General features: G+C 41.6%; 1 pseudogene; it reads right to left on the reverse strand.

Moving 5' to 3' along the window:
* Positions 1-632: 632 nt before the first annotated feature.
* On the reverse strand, positions 633-1,436 carry LOC136164171 (spindlin-1 pseudogene; annotated as a pseudogene).
* Between the last annotated feature and the right edge of the window lie 19,498 nt (positions 1,437-20,934).

A 20,934-nucleotide genomic window follows, 5' to 3' on the forward strand; every position in this document is an offset into this window, starting at 1 on the left:
TGCACTTTTGACTTTCCAAACAAGCTGAATGTCCCGATGGGCTTTCTGTGCCCAAATTTAATTTTAAACAAGCAGCAGTCATATACCAAATATGATTGACTTCCTTAAAAAACTCCTGTTGAATTGGAGGAAATTATTTAACTCCGACTCCAATTCATAAAGGACTGCCAGTGAAGTGTGTGTTATGTGTGTGTATACCGATCTGTGCCTGCACATATATATGTATCACACAGATATAGAGAGGTATAAACAGTATATCTGTGCAGAGATACAGAGAGGCAGAAACACAACACCGTATTGTGACAACACAGAAAAACAATGTTAGGAGTGAAGGGAAAGCAGATAAAACCTTTTAGTTTTATGTAACTATGAGACTAGCTCAACTTTTTACCAAACTTGTCTATAACTCCCCTCCAAACAGACAGACTTCTTTTAAGTGGAAAGAGTTCTTTACAAAAAATACTTTGTTTTCACAGACATCTATACTATTCCAAACAAAATCAATTCTGCTGGCAAATTGTGGATTCACAGGGACATTTAAGCTCGCATTAAAATGGAAAGCAGTCAAACCTTTACATCTACAGATTACACATTTAATAGTTTCACAAATCTGGCCAAATTCGTGAAGACATCTAGAATGCTTTCACCACATTGTAGACATAAATATAGAAATCATCATCAAATTTGATGAAGCAGATAGAGGGTTTGACCTCTATTTGATGGATGATCATGCCATTCCTTTCAGAGCCATCTTGTTTGGCGTATTCCACTCGTTTGCCAACCAAGAAGTCTACCACGTCTCCTTGTTCCCTTTGTACTGGAAGTGAATCAATAGAATAAGGCATAATGCGAAGGTCACCTTCTTTATAATCATCTAAGAGCTGGTACATATACAAGATAGGATCTTTTTCGTAGGTGATATAAAACCACGTGTTCATTACAGGGACGGGTGCTAGGATCATTCCCTTCCATTCATCTTTAGAGCCATCCTCCAATTTAAACAGGTGCTTCACTGCTTTGCTAACCATCATGTCTGCTAGGTGTGCATCACAGATTTGAGATGTTGCAACTCTATTAGGGAGGACTTCCAGTGCAGAAATTCTTTCATCTTTATTAAGTTCTAGTCCATAGACACAGTCAAATTCATCGTATTTTATAAGATACAAAGAGGGATTTACAGGCACCTGGCCCACAATGGTTCCTTTCCAGTGGGTGATAGGGCTGTTACCTTCTTTCCACCCATGGCGAATCCTGCAGCCTATGATGCTCTGTCCTATGATGCTCTGTTCTGGCTGAGAAACAAGTGAGCTGGGTCCCACTCTGCTCTGATGTTTTGCCTGAGTCATTCTTTTCTTCATTATGCTAGCAGATACACCAGTGATACCTGCATCAGTTCTGGACTACCGGTCAGCTGTCTTCCTTAGTGAAGTCTTCATTCATCTGAAGTTACGTGAACAGTGGAACTGCTGGATGAGGATGAAAGTTCAAGATTCTCCAATGTGAAACCTTCCACGGAATTTCAGTGTTCTTATTAATCCATCACTCAAGTGCTTCTTTTACAAGTTCAGCAAAAGCTAGAAATCTTAAGTACTTTGCGAGGCCTCGGAGGCCAACGTCCACAGCCCGAGGTCCTGCGGCTCGCTCCCAGCACTGGCGACGCAGGAAAGGAAACAGCCCCGCCCACGGCCCCGCCCCACACGGCCCCGCCCACGGCCCCACCCCACCCCACCCACAGCCCCGCCCCACCCCACCCAGCCCCGCCCCACCCCCGCCCCCGCCCCACCCAGCCTCACCCAGCCCCGTCCCGCCCCGCCCAGCCCCACCCAGCCCCTCCCAATCCCTGAATACAGCCCCGCCCCCACCCCGCCCCCAGCCTTTCGGAGCCTGCGCACCGAGGGCACCTGCACACTGAGTCCCTCTGGCTGTGCCTGCCTTTGTTGATTGGGTGCCAAAATCTTTATTTATTGTTGCAAAATTTCAATTATTAAAAGGGTATGCTTGGTTTTCTTTTGATCCTATAGGAGGTCAAGTATGCACAGTTCTTGCATTTCAAGCTCTTCTGATTAAGGAAAACTGTACAGACGGAGATCATGGATCACACGGAGCTGCAACACTGAATAATAGGATATGTGAGTCGCCTATCAGGATCCTTCTTCTGTCCTTGGCATCATCCATCCCTGGGCCCTGGGCTCACAAACATGCTGTCCTGCTGCTCGAATACATAATTCACCCGCGCTTGTCAGTGGCTAGAAAATGATATCACCTGCTTTGTTCTCCGGAGAAGGCAATGGCAACCTACTCCAGTACTCTTGCCTGGAAAATCCCACGGATGGAGGAGCCCGGTAGGCTGCAGTCCATGGGGTCGCAAAGAGTCGGACACGACTGGGTGACTTCAGTTTCACTTTTCACTTTCCTGCCTTGGAGAAGGAAATGGCAACCCACTGCAGTGTTCTTGCCTGGAGAATCCCAGGGATGGCAGAGCCTGGTGGGCTGCTGTCCATGGGGTCGCACTGAGCCAGACACGACTGAAACAACTTAGCAGCAGCAGCAGTTTTGTTCTCCACAGGAAAACTCTTTCAGTTCAGTTCAGTTCAGTCACTCCGTGTGTCCAACTCTTTGCGACCCCATGAACTGAAGCAGGCCAGGCTTCCGTGTCCATCATCAACTTCCAGAGCTTGCTCAAACTCATGTCCATCCACTCTGTGATGCCATCCAACCATCTCATTCTCTGTCGTCCCCTTCTCCTCCTGCCTTCAATCTTTCCCAGCATCAGAGTCTTTTCCAGTCAGTCAGTTCTTTGCACCAGGTGGCCAAAGTGTTGGAGCTTCAGTTTCAACATCAGTCCTTCTAGTGAATATTCAGGACTGATTTCCTTTAGGGTTGATTGGTTTGATCTCCTTGCAGTCCAGGGGACTTTCAAGAGTCTTCTCCAACACCACAGTTCAAATGCATCAATTCTTCAGCACTCAGCTTTCTTTATAGTCCAACTCTCACATCCATACATATCTACTGGTAAAACCATAGCTTTGACTATACAGAACTTTGTTGGCAAAGTAATGTCTGCTTTTTACTATGGGGTTTAGGTTCGTCATAGCTTTTCTTCCAAGGAGCAAGCATCTTTTAATTTCATGGCTGCAATCACCATCTGCAATGATTTTGGAGCCCAAGAAAATAAAGTCTGTCACTGTTTCCATTGTTTCTTCATCTATTTGCCATGGAGTGATGGGACTGGATGCCATCCATGATCTTAGTTTTCTGAATGTTGAGTTTTAAGTCAACTTTTTCACTCTTTTCTTTCACTTTCATCGAGAGGCTCTTTAGTTCCTCTTCACTTTTTGCCATAAGAGTGGTATCATCTGTATATCTGATGTTATTAATATTTCTCCCAGAAATATTGATTTCAGCTTGCACTTCATCCAGCCCGGCGTTTAGCATGATGTGTTCTGCATATGAGTTAAATAAGCTGGATGACAATACAGCCTTGACGTACTCCTTTCCTGATTTGGAACCAGTCTGTTGTTCCATGTCTGATTCTAACTATTGCTTCTTGACCTGCATACACATTTCTCAGGAGGCAGGCAAAGTGGTCTGGTATTACCATCTCTTGAAGAGTTTTCCACAGTTTTTTGTGATCTATACAGTCAAAGGCTTTGGCCCTTACAGTCATTTGGGAGCTGAGAGAACTGTATTTGAAGGTGTTTGCAGCACTGTCAAAACTTCCGTCTCGATTTGACCTTCTCTGTGCCATGTATGTAGAAGTCATGAACTTAATAGTCTGTTAGTATTATGACTCAAAGAAATAAAAAAGAAAAAGAAAATTGAGTATTAAGTGTTCCCCAAATGGCTTTCTACTTGGCTTTGGACACCCGAGATGGGAGTTTTTTAGCTGTTCTGTAAAACTCACGATATGAAGCTCATTAAACCCAAGCCAGAGTGATGGGAATCTTCAAAGTATCTCTACAGAAACTCATTCTGAGACTTCTTAATGATGATAAAGAAGTCAAAGTAACATGCCCAGGGTTGTGCTCCTTTTTCAAAGTGTGCATAACTTTGAAGAAAGAATAATATATTATTTGGAAGGAATGTAGAATAACCATGAGTGTTTAGGAATAGCCCATGCCTTTGAAACTACTCCATGAAAAGACTTCTGTGATTTCATCAGTTTGGGAGATCACTCTCAATACTTTCTTTTCCTTACGGGGTGTCATTGACATCTGATGAGTTCTGAGAATTTCTGCAGTAAAGAACCCCTGGAAAACTTCAGATTAAACAAACAAGCACAACAAACAAAAAGATATCTAATGGTATTTCAGTTATCTGCTCTGTGAGTGTGTCATACCATCTTTCTCTTCTATCTCCTCTACAAAACCTTTACTAAAACTTTGAGGTGAAGAGGGTGAGTTCATGTTTTGGGTGAATGTGAAGAAGAGGTTGGGTGTATGGCAAAAGGAAAGACTGTCTTTGGGTGATAACTTACATATGGGTTCCATGGACAATGCAGAGTAACAAGATGGGTAAAACTCAACATTCAGAAAACTAAGATCATGGCATCCGGTCCCATCACCTCATGGCAAATAGATGGGGAAACAGTGGAACCAGTGGCTGACTTTATTTTTATGGGCTCCAAAATCACTGCAGGTGGTGATTGCAGCTGTGAAATTAAAAGACGCCTACTTCCTTGGAAGGAAAGTTACGACCAATGTAGACAGTATATTAAAAAGCAGAGACATTACTTTGTCAATGAAGGTCTGTCTAGTCAAAGCTATGGTTTTTCCAGTAGTCATGTATGGATGGGAGAGTTGGACTCTAAAGAAAGTTGAGCACAAAAGAATTGATGCTTTTGAACTGTGGTGTTGCAGAAGACTCTTGAGAGTCCCTTGGACTGCAAGGAGATCTAACCAGTCCATCCTAAAGGAAATCAGTCCTGGGTGTTCATTGGAAGGACTGATGTTGAAGCTGAAACTCCAATATTTTGGCCACCTGATGAGAAGAGCTGACCCATTTGAAAAGACCCTGATGCTGGGAAAGATTGAGGGCAGAAGGAGAAGGGGATGACAGAGGATGAGATGGTTGGATGGCATCACAGACACAATGAACATGGGTTTGGGTGAACTCCGAGAGCTGGTGATGGACAGGGAGGCCTGGCGTGCGGCGGTTCATGGGGTTGCAAAGAGTCAGACATGATTGAGCAACTGAACTGAAATTAACTGACATATGGGTTCCTTGGAGAATGCAGAGTAAACAAGGTGGGTAAATAGAAATACTGTGGGATTTTGGAGGAGGGACATGCAACTCAGATAGGAGGTTGGAGAAGGCTTCCTAGACTGAAAGCTGAGTTGAAACTTGAAGGGTGAATGGGAGTGAACCAAGTGTTCCAGTTATCCTTACTATGTAACAAATTACCTCAAAAGTTAAAGTCTTAAAACAACCATTTCATTTTGCTCACAACTGGGAAGGTCAGGAAATCAGCAGGGACTTTTTTTTTAACTCTTTAAATTTTATTTTTTTCGGCCACACTACATGGCATGAGGGGTCTTCCCACACCAGGGATTAAACTTCTGCCCCCTGCACTGGGAGTGTGGCATCTTAACCACTGGACCGCCAGGGGAGGGTCTTGGTTGGGCATTTCTAACTTGGAGGTTCACTTGTGTTTGCAGCCAGATAACAACTGGGCTGCAGTCCCCTGAAGGCTACTGCCTTAGTTTTCCAGGGTTTCTCTAACAATGTATCACAAACTAGGCGCTTTAAAGGACAGAGATTTATTGCTCACCAATTTGGAGCTGAAGTCCAAAATCAAGGTGTCAGCTGGGCCATACTCTGCCTGAAGACTCTAAAAGCAGATCATTCCCGGCTTGTTCCTAGCTTCCTGTGGTAGTTCAGTTGCTAAGTCACATCCGACTCTTTTGCAATCCCATGGGCTGTGGCCCACCAGACTCCTCTGTCCATGGGATTTCCCAGGCAAGAATCTGTAGTGGGTTGCCATTACCTTCTCCAGGGGATCTTCCCAACCCAGGGATCGAAATCTGGTCTCCTGCATTGCAAGCAGTCTCTTGCATGGCAGGCAGATTCTTCACCGACTCCTCGGTGGTTGCCGGTATTCTTCGCCTCACAGGTGAATCCCGTCCATCTCTGCCTTTCTTCTCAGGTGACCTCCCTGTCTGTCTCTTCGCAGGGTAGGCTGCTCCTTCTCTTTGTCACTGTGTCCGTATTTCCTGCTTCTAGTAAAGACACCAGTTATTAGATTAGGAACCCCTCTGGTCTACAGCCACACCACCCTGAACCTGCCCAATCTCATCTGATTTCAGAAGTTAAGCAGGGTCAGGTCTGGTTAGTACTTGGATGCTCTCATCTGGTTGAACCCATCTGGATGAACCCATTCTAGTTCAGTATGACTTCATCTTAACTTGGCTACGTCTGCAAAGACCATCTTTCCAAATATGGTTGCATTCACAAGTTCCAGAGATTAGGACTTGACATTCATTTTGGAGGGGCACTATTCACCTCATACTAGCTGGTTGAGGCTTAATGTCTACGATGTCTCACTCACCTGTCTGGCTGTCGAGGCTGGCTGTCAGATAGGAACTCAGCCGGACTGTTGACCAAAGTAGCTAAGTATGGTGGTCTGGGAGAAGCTGAACTTCTTACTTGGTGGTTGGTACCCCTACTCCCACCTCCTCCCTCAGCAGGCATCCTGAGAACTGGGAGGATGCTTCATGGCCTTTTCTGGTCTCGCCTCAGAAATCATATAGCATCACTTGTGTCATACTCAATTGGTTGAAGCAGTCACAGGCTGTGACTCCCAGTTGGAGGCGTGTGAAAGAATTTGAGAGTATGGGATCATTTTGATTCTCTGAAATTGAATGTTCGATGTTCTTATAAATGAAAAGGAACAAACAAAACAGTTAAAAGTCTTCAAAAGCCTTTGACTGTTCATAGGCTATTACCCACACCCCACTGACAAAAAGTGCGCCAGGAAAACAGCGGAAGAAGACAAGGAGTGATAAAGATAAAGATAAACTAGGAGTGGAGCCCATCCCTCCACAAACAGCTCTCTTTTTTAAATTTATTTTTAATTGGAGGATAATTGCATTACAATGTTGTGTTGGTTGCTGCTGTACACTGATGTGAATCAGCTGTAGATATACGTATATCCCTTTCGAGTAAATAGCTTTTTCATTGCATTGTTCTCAGGTAAGCATTTAAGTATGCCAGTGCTAAGACTCTGGCTGATACAGACTCATGGATCAGAGCATGTTTGCTTTCTTGTGTTAGATGTTTAAAACAGTATCATGTATTCTGATGAACTGTGGCGTCCTTTTTTCTTCAGCATACTGTATTGAGAGGGGATGGACACCCTCGTTGATCTCTAAGTGAATGCTTGTTCCTTTTTAATCATTCATGTATATGCATGCATGTTTGGTCTCCCAGGTGGCGCTAGTGGTAAAGAACCCACTTGTCAAAGTAGGAGACATAAGAGACTTGGGTTCGATCCCTGGGGTGGGAAGATCCCCTGGAGGAGGAAATGGCAGACTAGAAGCAAAGAGGATAAAGTTACCTGTGTGAAGTAATAACAGTTAGTTGTGCTGGGAAATGTTTAAAAGCCAGCTCTCTTGTTGGGGGGAGTCCAGACTTGTGACATTTGCCATTTTCTGTGGTGTAAATGTTTCTGCCCGGGGCCGGTTTCAAAACACCAGTGTGACATCATTGAATAAGAATTGGGAGGAGATGCCATCTCACTAAGGCTTCCCAGGTGGCGCTAGTGGTAAAGAGCCTGCCTGAGAATGCAGGAAACTTAAGAGACTCGTGTTTGATCTGTGCATGGGGAAGGTCCCCTGGAGAAGGACATGGCAACCCAGTATTCTTGCCTGGAGAATCCCTTGGACAGAGGAGCCTGACGGGCTACATCCATGAGGTTGCAGAGTCAGCCCACTGAACGAACTTCGCAAGCATGCATGCCATCTAAATATCATCTCTAGCAAGCTGGCAGAAGCCAGCTGCAGCACCTCACTGTTTCTATCCAGTCATAGGCAGATTGGGATGAGCACATTTATATGACAGCAGGAATTCAATAGATTAAAACATTACAGTAAAGTAGTTTTTCCGGGAAAGTTATTGTAGGTCAAAAAGGGAGTGTTAATTAGTTAGCAGGTGAATATCAATAGGAAGCACAGGTGTGTTTGTGTATCCTCTCAATGGAGGGTACAGTGCCATTCAAGCATTCCAGGTTTTAAATGCAGATGAAGGCAGCCTCGTGGTTCCAGGATCCTGGTCCATTGTCATGGTTTCTAATCTATTGAATGTGTTGGCTTACTATTGCAAGTCAAGCTTCTGTTATAGCTGGAGGGTTTACTTGTCTTCTTTCTTAAACCAGTTTTATGTTTAATTTTTAATTAGCCAACATGAGGTGGGAGGGTGAAAAATTATCTGAAGATAATAGAACAACCAGCATGGTTTCATTTGAAGTTCTCTGAATGTATGCTGGAAATGTGACCAAAATTATATAACTGAATCTTGGAATCCAGAACCCAGGTGACAGCCTTTAAAGCTTAAAAGAATAACTTTAAAGAGAACAATACATAGAAATAGTAAATTGCAAGTGTTAAAGTGACAATATGTTTAAACCCCTAACATGGACCATGATAAAAATATAAATAGGTTCCAAAAATGTTCAGAAAAATCCTGGGATGAAGGGAGTACCAAAGTTATTATGGAAAACTAGCTGTATTTTCAAGTTAAGACCAAAAATCTTGAAGTGAAATAGGTGCCAGCCTCGATCTCCTGCGTGTTATATCATTAAATGAAATTGTCAAAAATTCAAAGGAAGAATGGATAGGACATTGGGAATTTATTTTGATATTTTAAAACTTGTGTGCAAATTGGATTTCTGCGATTACATGCTTTGTAGATGCTTTATTGTAGATGCTATTGTAGGTGCTATTGTAGATGCTTTATTGTAGATGCTTCAGTAGTGTCCTGATGATGGGTTGCTAGGAATAGACAGCCCTCTGTATATCAGTACAGAAGTGCATTATCTATAGAGAATTTAAAAACTATAATTAAAATGACTACAGGTTAATTTGCTTTTCATCACAATCATGGGCTAGTAATTCTAAGCAATGTCAATGATGAATCTTGAAAAAAAGTTGTTGATTTAAGTTCTAATTTTTATAGTTATGACTAAGTTTTAATTACATATTAGCTGCAAATTTGTTTGTATTATTACTTGTCCTTTAATAGACACTGTATTTTACAAAGAAGTCAATGTAGAGAATCCCAGTTATTTTCCTGGCTCTAACGCATGTGAATTTAGCTACAAATGCTTGTTTCTATAGTAAGTTCATAATGGTTTGGAGTTCTAGCTGGTTTCTGACAAAGTTCACATCCCCAGGTCCTAGGATGCTACATATCCTGCACTGAAGCAGTTCAGTTTGGTTCAGTTGCTCTGTTGTGTCCGACTCTTTGTGTCCGACCCCATGAACCGCAGCACGCCAGGCCTCCCTGTCCATCACCAACTCCCGGAGTTTCACCCAAACGCATGTCCACTGAGTCAGTGTTGCCACCCAACCATCTCATCCTATGTCATCCCCTTCTTCTGCCCTCAATCTTTCCCAGCATCAGGGTCTTTTCAAATGGGTCAGCTCTTCGCATCAGGTGGCCAAAGTATTGGAGTTTCAGCTTCAACATCAGTCCTTCCAATGAACACCCAGGACTGATTTCCTTTAGGATGGACTGGTTGGATCTCCTTGCAGTCCAAGGTACTCTCAAGAGCCTTCTCCAACACCACAGTTCAACAGCATCAGTTCTTTGGTGCTCAGTTTTCTTTATAGTCCAACTCTCACATCCATACATGACCACTGGAAAAACCATAGCCTTGACCAGACGGACCTTTGTTGGCAAAGTCTCTGCTTTTAATATGCTGTCTAGGTTGGTCATAACTTTCCTTCCAAGGAGTAAGCGTCTTTTAATTTCATGGCTGCAGTCACCATCTGCAGTGATTTTGGAGCCCATAAAAATAAAGTCAGCCACTGGTTCCACTGTTTCCTCATCTATTTGCCATGAAGTGATGGGACCAGATGCCATGATCTTAGTTTTCTGAATGTTCAGCTTTAAGCCAACTTTTTCACTCTCCTCTTCACTTTCATCAAGAGGCTCTTTAGTTCTTCTTCACTTTCTGCTATAAGGGTGGTGTCATCTGCATATCTGAGGTTATTGATATTTCTCCCGGCAATCTTGATTCCAGCTTGTGCTTCCTCCAATCCAGCGTTTCTCATGATGTACTTGGTAGGTTTGATATAAACAATGTTAGTACCAAGGTTATAAAGAGGAAGAACCAGAGCTTGAGTTATTTCAATTCTTTCTCTCATTTTGTTTATTTCTCCACTGATCTCCAGTAGCAACTTTGTTTTATTTGTGTTTAAATTAAAAGCAGTGAAGCAATGGCAGCTGCAAGATGTAATATTTTTGATTGGTTAGTACAAATTTAATTCCTGAAGGGCATAGTTTTCTGAATTTGATTAATATCTTTAAAATAGAATTTTATTCTTTTAAATTGTTATTTAAAACTAAAACAAAAAAATGAAGAAAACAACATATTACATTAATGATATGACTTAGAAGTCAACTAAATTTTAACTTTTGTGGATGTTTCAGCTATACTAAAATCACTTATTAATATTATTACCATGATATGTAAAATTCTATAAGAGAAAATGGTAACTGTTTGCATTTACTATTATTATTTATTTCATTTTGTATTTGTACTTAAGGTAATTTTACCTCCAAAAAGGAGGAGAGTAAAAAATGCTGCGTTCCATGTGATAAATACACTAGGTATGTACACTAAGTAAATATGAGACTTGTATAAGTGGTGTAATTGTCCCCTATCATGCCTGCCTTATTATTGGAATGGCTTACACATTCTTTTGAAGAAAATCATGCGTAGTAAGCCTTAAGAGCCTAATCTAAAGGATGCCAGGTATAATAGATTCATGACGCAGACACAGAGACAGTATCTGCCCCCAGGAGGCTGTGCAGGAGGAGCCCTGAGCACACGGCTGCGTCACACAGCTGTCACCACGGTGTCAGAGACTGAATTTTGCTGGAAAACAATGCTATGCAGTCAGAGTCTCAGAGAAAAACGAGCAGATGAAAATGTCCTTGGCGGCCCACTGCTGTATGCATGCGTGTGCACGTGGACACGGATGCACTCACACGTGGTCACACTTTGGTAAGACAGCATCTTTACCTCCTTTGACAGTTCTGTCACCCGATGTGACCTCGGCCCATCTGTAATTCACAAGAGAACGATATGAGGAGTCAAAATGTCTCATTACCAGAGCTACTTATCAAAACTCAAACCACTGTTTCCTGCAAAATGTCATGTCTGGAGATGGAATTCATCCTTGGAATTTCTCACCAGGAACCAATAAAATAAAATGGTTGCACTGTCATGTTTAAAATTTGCCTACTCAATCTGCTATTTTATAGTTTTTAAATAAAAATCACCTTTCATGTTCTAGGTGGGGGCAGACAGCTGTGAAGCTTTGTTCAGTTACTGGAAAATTGCTGGTTTTGCTAAAAAGCATTTTTCACACAAAAGCTGCGTATTCATAAATGTTTACAATCAAGATTTTTGTTTAATTTTTTTTTTTTTTTCTGACCACACCACTTGGCTTATGGGATTTTAGTTCCCTGACCAGGGATTGAACCCGGGGCACCAGCAGTGATAGCTCCTAGTTCTAATTACTGGACTGCCAGGAAATTCCCTGATTGTTTTATTTGTTCTTTCTTTAGAAGGACATTTGTTTCTAGGATGGTGTGTTGAATTCATGGTAGTAGTTGAGGCAAGTTCTCCTGAGCCCCTAACTTAACATGTTTTAATTTAATCACACAGATTTAGCATGGAATCTATGCCATTTCTTTATAAAAATTAAATCTATCTGAGGTTGGCAACAACTCTTGCATGATAGAGTTTATGAAAAAAATGAATTCCTTGTTGTGTCAGATTATTGTTTGAAGCAGGGAGTAGGAGACAGGAGCATTTCTCACAAGTTTCAGGGAATACAATCTCCATTTTTCTAGTTTTATTCTTAAGCAGCCTCTGAATGTAAACTTAGAAGTTCAGCACTAGACTAAGTAACTTTTAAAAAAGTGTAATGTTAAAGGAAGTATCCAAAGTAGAACCACTCTGTCATAAGTGTGTTTTGTATGCTGGTCTGATCAAATGTGCATACCTGGATCCAAGTTAGTTCCTTTATATCTTTTATGGCTTCTGATGATAATGGGTAGGAAATTGTTCAGGTATTGGAACAACCTGATGTACCAATTCAAGTAAGACTGATAACTGATGTGATTGTTGCGAATAGATTGGTGTCTGTGCTGGGATAATAAACTTTAAGAATCAAACTGGATATTTGTTTCTTCTTGCGACCATTCCTCAGCGGGGCTGAGAGTTTTGGGGAATTTGTCAGGACTGTACTCGAGAACAAAGTCAGCAAGTTCTTGATCTTCTAAGCTTAAATGTCAACAGGTTCAAGTGCAGGATTTAGAAAGATACCTGATTAGACTGTTGCGTTGACTCTCCAGAACTGTTTCTCCGCCCTGTCTCTTTAGACAGAAGCAATGCGTCCTAAGCTGAAATGTGAATGGGGGGAGAATTTGGAAATGAAAAGGTGAAGTGGGGATTGACATATTATGGAATACTTTTTTCTGTTTGGAATTCTGAAAATCGAGAGGATTTGTTCTTTATTTTATGATTGAATCCTGGACACCATAGATCTTGTGGGGAACTCCCCCCAACCTCTATCTCCACTGCCATCTGTCCGTAGAGCTGGTGGCAGGGAGACTCTAAGCTGGAGAAGCTACCAAGGTTCCTGGAGATGCAGAGTGGGTGGGAAGACATTTGGAAGTTTCTGGGGGCACTTGTGTAGCTCCGTAGAAATGAATGAAAGCAAAGCTCCAATCCAGGTTCTTGATTCTTGTGTTTTAAAGTTGACATAGTAAGTGATCAGAATTGTGATCAGACTCCTGTCTTCTGGTTCCTTCTACAGGGCTTATCAGTACAGGTGAACTTTTAGTGCCTCTCTGAGAGAATTGAGCACAAACGAGGGGAAATAGAAAAGTAGAATATGTATATTTTTGATGTAATAAATCTTCATTGAGCACACAATGTCAGAAGATCGCTGTCTGTCATCTATTGTTGTTATCTGAAGAACTTATGGAATGTTTATGGTGTTTGGGGGCTGTTATCATACAATAATGTTAGCATATAAAAGATGATAAACTTAAAACTCTCCTTTTCAAGTTGTATAAGAGTAATACCTAAAATATTCTATGTAATTTAGAGTTTAGTAATTGTAAATGGGAGATTTTTTGGGCCATTGTTTCCCACACATATAAATAAGAGAATCTAGGTCGGCATTGTCCAGTGGAGTGTTCCTCATTGATGCAAGTGTTCCACATCTACACTGTCCAGTTTAGTAACCACTAGTCACGTCACTATTAAGCCTTGAAGTGTGGCTTGTGAGACTGAATTTTTAATTTAGCTTGATTTAATTTTAATCGCCACCAATGACTAGTGTCTACAACAGTTGGACAGTGCAGGTCTAAACTCAGTTTATTTCCCTCCAAAACTATGTAGAAAATAACTCATGAAATATCCACAACAGGAATAAAATCTGAATAGCTTTTATATAACATGCACTATCTCCATCACTCAGTTAACACTGGCTTTACTGGTTATCATTTTATATGCAAATTCCCTGATTTCCCAATAATCTATGCATTCCTTTGAGGGAAGCTATTGTGAATTATGTTTTTTGCATTCTTTAAGCATCTACCACAGTGTATGTATGTGTATATGTAGCCAATAGTAGGCATCAATAAATATTGACTGAATCATAACGTGTAAAGTAGTGGCACTTATACACACACATGTGCACACATACACATATATTTAATCCTCATTTGCAGATTCTCTGTATTTTATGAATTTACCCACTCACTAAAATTTGTTTGTAATCCCCAGATCAACACTCCCAGTGCTTTCATTGTCATCTATGGACTGCAGAGGATGGTGACAAATTTAAGTTTGCCCATCGTGCACATCGAGAGGGAATAAGCCTAAATTCTGCCTTCTAGCTTCAGCTCTCATGCTATATACAGGGTCCTTCGCTTGTCTATTTAATGCTATATTTTTCATGCTTTTGTGGTTTTTGTTGGTGATTTCACTGTTTAAAACAGTGAAATGTTAGTGCTAAAATGTTTAGTGTTTTAAGGTGCAAGAAGGCTCATGTGCCTTACAGAGTAGATACATGAGTCAGATAAGCTTCATGCAATTGGGAGTTATAGTGCTTTTGGTTGCAGGTTCAATGTTAATGAGTCAACAGTAAATATTAAATAAGGCATCTTTAAATAGATACACACATAAAACAAGGTTCTACGTTGATCAGTCAATGAAAATGTAACCTGAGTCTTGTGGGAACTCAACCCTGTAGACTGTACTTCTCAGGAGCAGTGCTTCAGTATTCACTAATTCATTGCTCATTATGACTTTATAGACTATAACTATCATGAATAATGGGAATCAATTGCATATGCTTGCACATATGTGTAGTATTTATATACATGAATGTGTATATAAAATCTGTGAATGTGTGTATACAAAATCTGTGTGGTGTATGAGCAAGTTCTTCACTTTACAAGTCTACTATGCCTGTTATCTGAGGCAGGGGAAGGACTGATTTTAGTCGGCGATGTGTAGTGATGCTGAAGCAAGGGGAGATTCTAGTGAAAATTAAATCACCTTTTCTACTGGCCTGTGATCACTCCTATAAATTTCATTTGTATATATCTTCTTTCCTTTCAGGCTTCTGGGGCTCTAGCTCTGCACACTAGTTCTTTTCTCTTACCTTCTCTGATAGTGGACACTTCGAAAGTATGCCTGAGAGTGCGTACTAAATACAGAAAAGTGGCCAGCCATGTGTGACTTAGGTTGGTCCCAGTGAGATTTATTCGTTTTTAAATTTTGACTCTGATGAGTCTTCACTGTGGCCGTGGGCTCCTCTGGTTGTAGCCTTCCGGCTCAGTAGTTGTGGCACGTGGGCTTAGCTGCCCCAAGGCCTGTGGGATCTTGGTTCCCAGACTGGGGATCAAACCTGTGTCAACTGCACTGGAAAGTGGATTCTTAAACACTGGACCGCCAGGGAAGTTCCCCAGTGAGATTTATAACATAGCTAAATACATCACTCCTCAATGGTATTACCTTTTCCAGCAGAGTGCTGCTGGTTTTTACCTTCTCTGGGGAATGTAAAATGCTCTTCTTTCAGTAATTGTGGTTGTGCTAGTTGAGAGCAGATGAGCTGAGGACCCAGTGGTCTTCAGTTCCGTGAATTAGCTCAGCAGCCAGGATAGGGGAGCCAGGCCCCCTGGAACAAGCCAGGCTGTCATTTCTATCTGTCTCAGAGTACCTCATCTTTGAGAGGAATAAAGTCAAGAATCAAGACTGGCTTTGGCAGCTGTGAATTTTTTATTCACACAGTAAGATTCTGAAGACTGAAATGAAGAAATGGAATCTGTAATCATATAATCTGTATGACTATAGCAGAGGTCAAAATAGCTATTTCCCCTTCACGCTAAGTAACCTGTGTTAAGTTAGAGATTTGGATGGAAGCTTGCTGCTTCTTGAAGAGGTATGGTCAATTTTCACCAAAATTAACTCCCAGTGTAAAACTGTCTTTTGTTTGTATAAACACGGAATTTATTAGCCCTGAAGACGTTCCAGAAAACCAACCCATTCTCTTCATTGCAAGCTTTATAAACAAAAAAGCTAGCATTCTCTCCCCATGCAGCTTCCATCTATCAACACTGCGCCAGCATGAATGGTTATGCTTGCTTGAGCAACTCTGAAGTGAAGCCAATTTGAGTGCCCTTGTCTCAGATTTGAGATGCACTCACTCCGTGTACCCTCAGCATTCATTTGACTGCAGACTGACCCAGTGCCAGGATTGTAAGCAACTGCTATTTCATTTGTACCTACTGACCATATTTTATTTACTGAGGGATTTTTTTTCTTTGTAAAACGCTTGCATCTTTTTTACTTCTGACTTGTTTTTATTTTAGGAGGGCATCTGCTACTTCGAATCTGGAAATAATTTCAAAAGTTAGTTGTCAAATTTGTCAGCAGCCCTCATTCTCCCTTCTGTTTGTTTTTTTTTTTTTTTTCCTTTCTCAACACTTTTAAAGTTGGGTGAGCACTGAACCAGAACCTTCAGACAGAGGGTGATTCTGGATCATTTAGCTAAGGTTCCTGCTGCAGATTTGGGTTTTGTTCAGTTGCTAAGTCATGTCCGCCTCTTTGTGACCCCATGGACTGCAGCAAGCCTGGCTTCCCTGTCCTTCACTATCTCCTGGGGTTTGCTCAAACTCATGTCCATTGAGTCAGTGATGCCACCCAGCCATCTCGTCCTCTGTCATCCCCTTCTCCTCTTGTCTTCAATCTTTCCCGGCTTCAGAGTCTTTTCCAGTGAATCAGCTCTCTTCATCAGGTGGCCAGGGTCTTGGAGCTTCAGCTTCAGCATCAGTCCTTCCAACGAATATTCAGGGTTGATCTCCTTTAGGACTGACTGGTTTGATTTCCTTGCTGTCCAAGGGTCTCTCTAGAGTCTTCTCCAACACCACAGTTTGAAAGCATCAGTCTTCAGTGCTCAGCCTTCTTTATGGTCCAACTCTCACATCTCTACAAGACTATTGGAAAAATTTCCAAGAAGTAAATGAAGCTTAAGCTTTAGGGTCCAATCTTCCCAATGTTGTTAGAAGTTCACATGTTCACCTGAATTTATATATTTCTGAAATTTTCTAGTTTCATATTCTTTTTCTTAAAAAGCATCCTTTCCTCCCTCTTTCCCAACACACACCGTGATCTAAACTTCAAGTCCCACAAACCCTGAGTCTGTCTCTGCCCCCGTGGCCATGGGGGTGACCCTGGACCTGTGAGTCATTTTCCTTCCATCATGCTGCCAGCCTCCCCGACCTAGGAGGCTGAGACCTGTCATACCTTCTGCTGGTCTTGCTCCTTTCTTGGGGGCTGGGTTAGGCTGGCAGGCCTTTCGTGCTCAGATAGGCTGGCAGGCCTTTCGTGACAATTGTTGGCAGTTCTGTAGATTCCTCTGTGTATTACTCAGTATTCTTCAGAGAAACTGACCAATAGGAAATTGATTGATTATAAGGAATTGGCTCATGTCATTTTGGAGGCTAGCAAGTCCTAAATCTGCAAAGCTGATATCCCCATTTAAAGACCATCAGGCAGGAGGATTCTCTCTTATTTGGAGAACGGTCTGACTTCTGTTTCACTCAGGCCTTCACCTGATTGGTTGAGACCCACCCACACTCTGGAGGGCATTTGGCTTTACTCAGTATACCAGTTTAAATGTTAATTTCATGCCAAAACATCCTCCCAGAATTCCTTAGAATAATATTCAGCCAAATAGCTGCGTACCCTTCGACTTAGTCACGTGGGCCCGTAAAATTAAGCACGTTTTGTTAGCTGTGTGGGTTTAGTCTCTGTTGTGTCTGCCTCCTCGTGACCCCACAGACCATAGCCTGCCAGGCTCCTCTGTCCATGAGAATTCTCCAGACAAGAATACTGGAGTGGGTTTCCATGTCCCCCTCCAGGGGATCTTCCAACCCAGGGATTGAATCCAGGTCTCCCACATTACAGGTGGATTCTTACCATCTGAGCCACTAGGGTGGCCCAAGAATACTGTGGTGGGTAGCCTATCCCTTCTCCAGGGGAATTTCCCAACCCAGGAATCAAACCAGGGTCTCCTGCATTGCAGGCGGATTCTTTACCAGCTAAGCTATGAGTGAACTGTTATTTCCGTGACTGGCCTATTCATACCTGGTTCTTAATAGTTTTTTCCTTTTATAAACTATATATGCAGTTCCATTTTAGCACACATTTTTGAAAATCTGTTTTATGTCCTATGGAAAAAAGATAGGGAATAGAGAAAAGGAGGAAATAGGGTCTTATCTTTGAAGAATTTGTCCTTTAGGTGTAACCCTGTGACTAACTTACTCATTGAAAGAACTCATTCACCAGATTGGAGAGTTCAAAGGCCAGGCAATGACTGAGCTCAAATGCACAGATTCCAAGGAGTCTTAAAGGGAGGCAAAGCTCTTTCTAGAAATAAACACTTAGGAGAGGCTTCAGGTGAATTCTGAAGCTAAATTAAAACAACAACAACAGTTCTTAAGTTGATGTTAACGAAGCAGTTAACTTGATGGAGATCAGCAAGTGGGGCTTCTGTTAGACAGGGATATCTGTGAGGATGTCCAGAGTGTGGCGGCTGGATTGTTTGAACAGGTGGGACCAAGCTGAGGCTGGAGAAATTGCTGAAACACAGGTCAGTGGACTCTGGAATGGCAGAATAGGAATTCAGCTCAATTCAGCTCAAAACCTTGTGAGGTTTTGAAATGAGGGACACCTTCTCACGGCAGAGAACTGGTGTTTAATGAAGACTTTTAACTGAATACATGAACTAAGAGCTTTGTACAATAAACAGAGTTTTCACTGCAGTACTTTTTGCTCTTATAAGAACTTGAGAGAATTGCTCTTCCTTTATATATCTGTCTTTGGAAACTACAAGTTTTTTTTGAGGCTGATTGAAAATTTGCCACATATAAAGGCAGTTCATAACCTTAAAATGCTTATGAACCTAAATTATGTCATTATGCCTCATGTTGTCCATAATTTAGAACAGACAAGTTTCATTTCCTTCCCTAGGTCAGTGGTTTAAACTGCTTCAAGAAGAGCTCCAGAGGTAGAAAAAGGGAGGTGTCTTGTTTCATGAGTTGAATTTCTGCCTAAAAATTGTTGGAAGAAAGAGGTTCCCTGATTTTTTTTTTTTTTAATAAAGAAAATTACTGCCATAGGTTAAAATGACTAGTCAGAGAGAAAATCCAAATTAGATTAATAAAGCTCAGAATGTGTGTGTGTGTGCTTGTGTTTTGGGGTGGGGGAAGAAGGAAGGAGAGGTGATATGAAAGGATCATTTAATTTGCCAACATATTTGTTTATGGAATCTTATTTATTGTGTCTGTAATTCACAAAATGAAACACAGTTGTATAATTGTATAGATTCTCAGAAAGTCACAAACTCGCCATCAACTTGTTGGGCTTAAAGCAGAAACCTCAGAAATTAATGCTTTAATTTTTCTCATTTCTATCAGCAAAATGATCTAGAACATCAGTAGCAAAAGTTGCACCAGCTTGACTATTTAGTCTATAATTTAGTTTTAATTATTATTTAGTTGATTCTTTAGTCTAGAAAACACTATATCTTCTAAAGAGTAAGTATAATTTATTTCACTTTTTCGGATAAGTCAATTGCTTCCTCAGGAGCTTGCCAAACAAGACTGAGGTATGTTAACAGAGGCTTCCGGTTGGAAACTCCTAGCTTTCTATACAAACTTCAGTATCCTTTTGTTTATATAATTTAGAAAGTCATTTTGATTGCTGGAAATCCATTTTAGATCCTTTAGCAGACTTAATCACCATACTGTCCCTCCTCCCATTCCCAGAAAAAACCAGCAAAGAAAACTTCAATCTTTTTTCATCTAGATCAGTCAGTGGCTGTGGACCAGGGTGATTTTGTCCCCTGGGAATTATTCATCAGTGTCTGGAGACATTTGTTTGTTACAACTGGGGTGGGGGGGTGCTCCTGGCATCTAGAGGAGAGATAGGGATGCTGCTAAACAGCTTATAATGCACAGGGGATTTCTCTTCCACAAAACGTTGTCTGGCCCCAGATGAAGCTGAAGCACCAATACTTTGGCCACCTGATGTGAAGAACTGACCCCCTGGAAAAGACCCTGTGCTAGGAAAGATTGAAGGCAGGAGGAGAAGGGGCCGACAGAGGATGAGATGATTGTATAGTATCACTGACTCAATGGACATGTGTTTGAGCAAACTCAGGGAGATAGTGAAGGACAGGGGAGACTGGGGTGCCGCAGTCCTTGGGGTTGCAAAGAGTCGGATGTGACTTAGTAACTGAACAACAACAACAAATAACAACAGTTCTGAGGTTGAGAAATCCTGCTCTAAATAGATATTTCTGGTCTCATTTTGCATTTGGTGTCTGTTAGGCTATCCATCCTTCAATGCCGTCTTTGCTTTGAAAATAGGAGAAATAGCCTCCACAACCTCAGCAGAGAAATTTTCGGACAAGTATATAGGCTAGTTTCAAGTGATAAATGCTGTCCCTCTTGAAAATATTCTTAAAATATTGAGATCAAGTCCCTCTAGTACTTGCAAATAACTTTTCTCAGGACAGGAAAATACTGATCAGTTCAGTTCAGTTCAGTTGCTCAGGGATGTCTGACTCTCTGCGACCCCATGGACTGCGGAAAATACTGATCAAGGAATTTCTAAACAGTGAGAACGGCAGATTCATGGATACCATGATAAAAGGCTATTTGGGGCTTCACGTTTTTCCTCCATTGACCTTTACGTGGCACTGTTGACAGTGCTCATCTGATACTTAATAAAAAATGATCACCTTGATTCTTTGAAAAACAGAGACCAGTTTACATAAAATCCCACCACCTGCTCCAGTGTAAATGGTCACCCCCACCCACAAGCGCTGTCCTTCAGGGACTCAAGGACAACCTCTGTGCTATGTTTTGCAGCAGTGGTGGCCACAGCCTCCCTGCAGATGGCCAATAAAGTGTCATTAGTGAGTGATCGGTGAGTATTGCTGAAGGACTGCCTCCAGGCAGACTCTCTAACCTGACTACTCCATTCTCTTTACTCTAACCATGATCAGCATTTTCTCTGGGTCCACCTGGGCTGCTCCAATAGCAAGAAGCTTAAAACATAAACAAAGAAAAGAAGACACTCAGGTTAGAAGAATTTGCAGGAGGAGAATTAAAAACTGA

Source organism: Muntiacus reevesi, chromosome 3, assembly GCF_963930625.1.
Source record: "Muntiacus reevesi chromosome 3, mMunRee1.1, whole genome shotgun sequence".
Taxonomy (NCBI): domain Eukaryota; kingdom Metazoa; phylum Chordata; class Mammalia; order Artiodactyla; family Cervidae; genus Muntiacus; species Muntiacus reevesi.